The sequence below is a fragment of the Triticum urartu genome, chromosome 1 (genome assembly GCF_003073215.2).
Source record: "Triticum urartu cultivar G1812 chromosome 1, Tu2.1, whole genome shotgun sequence".
Classification (NCBI taxonomy): domain Eukaryota; kingdom Viridiplantae; phylum Streptophyta; class Magnoliopsida; order Poales; family Poaceae; genus Triticum; species Triticum urartu.
In genome coordinates this window covers 65,526,243-65,529,302 of record NC_053022.1, presented here as the reverse complement: position 1 = coordinate 65,529,302, position 3,060 = coordinate 65,526,243, and positions in this window count along the sequence as shown.

The following is a 3,060-nucleotide window of genomic DNA, read 5'->3' as shown; positions in this document are numbered from 1 at the left end:
GCTACTCGGCATAATTTCAATGTAATTCTTCTTAATTGTGGTATGAATATTCAGATCCAAAAGATTCAAGACAAAAGTTCAATATTAACATAGAAATAATAATACTTGAAGCATACTAACTAAGCAATTATGTCTCTTCAAAATTACATGGCCAAAGAAAGTTATCCCTACAAAATCATATAGTCTGGCTATGCTCTATCTTCACCACACAAAGTATTTAAATCATGCACAACCCCGTTGACAAGCCAAGCAATTGTTTCATACTTTTTGTGTTCTCAAACTTTTTCAATCTTCACACAATACATGAGCGTGAGCCATGGACATAGCACTTTAGGTCGAATAGAATGGTGGTTGTGGAGGAGACAAAAAATGGGGAAGATAGTCTCACATCAACTAGGCATATCAACGGGCTATGGAGATGCCCATCAATAGATATCAATGTGAGTGAGTAGGGATTACCATGCAACGAATGCACTAGAGCTATAAGTATATGAAAGCTCAACAAAAGGAACTAAATGGGTGTGCATCCAACTCGCTTGCTCACGAAGACCTAGGGCATTTTGAGGAAGCCCATCATTGGAATATACAAGCCAAGTTCTATAATGAAAAATTCCCACTAGTATATGAAAGTGATAACATAGGAGACTCTCTATTATGAAGATCATGGTGCTACTTTGATGCACAAGTGTGGTAAAACGATAGTAGCATTGTCCCTTCTCTCTTTTTCTCTCATTTTTTTCTTTTTTTATTTGGGTCTCTTTTTTATGGCCTCTTTTTTTTCATCCGGAGTCTCATCCCGACTTATGGGGGAATCATAGTCTCCATCATCCTTTCCTTACTTGGGACAATGCTCTAAAAATGATGATCATCACACTTTTATTTACTTACAACTCAACAATTACAACTCAATACTTAGAACAAAATATGACTCTATGTGAATGCCTCTGGCAGTGTACCAGGATATGCAATGAATCAAGAGTGACATGTATGAAAGAATTATGAACGGTGGCTTTGCCAGAAATACAATGTCAACTACATGATCATGCAAAACAATATGACAATGATGGAGCGTGTCATAGTAAACGGAATGGTGGAAAGTTGCATGGCAATATATCTCGGAATGGCTATGGAAATGCCATGATAGGTAGGTATGGTGGCTGTTTTGATGAAGGTATATGCTGGGTGTATGATACCGGCGAAAGGTGCGCGGTATTAGAGAGGCTAGCAATGGTGGAAGGAAGAAAAGTGCATATGATCCATGGACTCAACCTTAGTCATAAAGAACTCACATACTTATTGCAAAAATCTACAAGTTATCAAAGCAAAGTATTACGCGCATGCTCCTAGGGGGATAGATTGGTAGGAAAAGACCATCGCTCGTCCCCGACCGCCGCTCATAAGGAAGACAATCAATAAATAAATCATGCTCCGACTTCATCACATAACGGTTCACCATACGTGCATGCTACGGGAATCACTAACTTTAACACAAGTATTTCTCAAATTCACAACTACTCGACTAGCATGACTCTAATATGACCATCTCCATACCTCAAAACAATTATCAAGTATCAAACTTCTCATAGTATTCAACACACTCATAAGAAAATTCTTATTAATCTTGAATGCCTAACATAATTAAAGCAAATTACCATGCTGTTTTGTAGGACTCTAAAAATAATCTAAGTGAAGCATGAGAGAACAATAGTTTCTATAAAACAAATCCACCGACGTGCTCTAAAAGATATAAGTGAAGCACTAGAGCAAAAACTATATAACTCAAAAGATATAAGTGAAGCACATAGAGTATTCTAATAAATTCCAAATAGTGTGTGTCTCTCTCAAAAGGTGTGTACATCAAGGATGCTTGTGGAAAAATAACAAAATAAAGACTCAAATAATACAAGACACTCCAAGCAAAACACATATCATGTGGTAAATAAAAATATAGCTCCAAGTAAAGTTACCGATGGAAGTAGACGAAAGAGGGGATGCCTTCCGGGGCGTCCCCAAGCTTTGGCTTTTAGGTGTCCTTAGATTATCTTGGGGTTCCATGGGAATCCCCAAGCTTAGACTCTTTCCACTCCCTTTTCCATAATCCATCAAATCTTTTACCCAAAACTTGAAAACTTCACAACACAAAACTTAATATAGAAAATCTCGTGAGCTCCGTTAGCGAAAAAAAACAAAACACCACTTCAAGGTACTGTAATGAACTCATTCTTTATTTATATTGGTGTTAAACCTACTGTATTCCAACTTCTCTATGGTTTATAAACTATTTTACTAGCCATAGATTCATTAAAATAAGCAAACAACACACGAGAAACAGTATCTGTCAAAAACAGAACAGTCTGTAGTAATCTGTAGCTAACACAAGATCTGGAACCCCAAAAATTCTAAAATAAATTTCTGGACGTGACGAATTTATATATTAATCATATGCAAAAATAATTAACTAAATAGAACTTTCCAAATAAAAATGGCAGAAATTCTTGTGAGCGCTAAAGTTTCTGTTTTTTACAGCGAGATTAAAAAGACATTCCCCAAGTCTTCCCAACGGTTCTACTTGGCACAAACACTAATTAAACACAAAAAACAAAACCAAAACAGAGGCTAGATAAATTATTTATTACTAAACAGGAGCAAAAAGTAAGGAATAAAAATAAAATTGGGTTTCCTCCCAACAAGCGCTATCGTTTAACGCCCCTAGCTAGGCATAAAAGCAAGGATAGATCTAGATATTGCCATAATAATAAGATAGATCATTTAAACTCATTTCATATTCTCTACGTTCGGCATCAGGTTTTCTTTGAGGCAAGCAAAAGTAATCAAAAGGGCTAAATTTAATGGTACAAAAGTCCCCAAGATCAACTTTGGGAGGTATAGGTTCCTCTTTTGGCCCTTCGTATTGCACAACCAATTCATCATTGTAAGCATTCTTTTGACAGGACTTTGTGAGCCTATACTCAAGATAATATCCTAGTTCATTATTTCGAATAGCCAAATCATCATTAAGTTCAGAAATTCTATCAACTAGAACATTGGTAGGAACCCTTT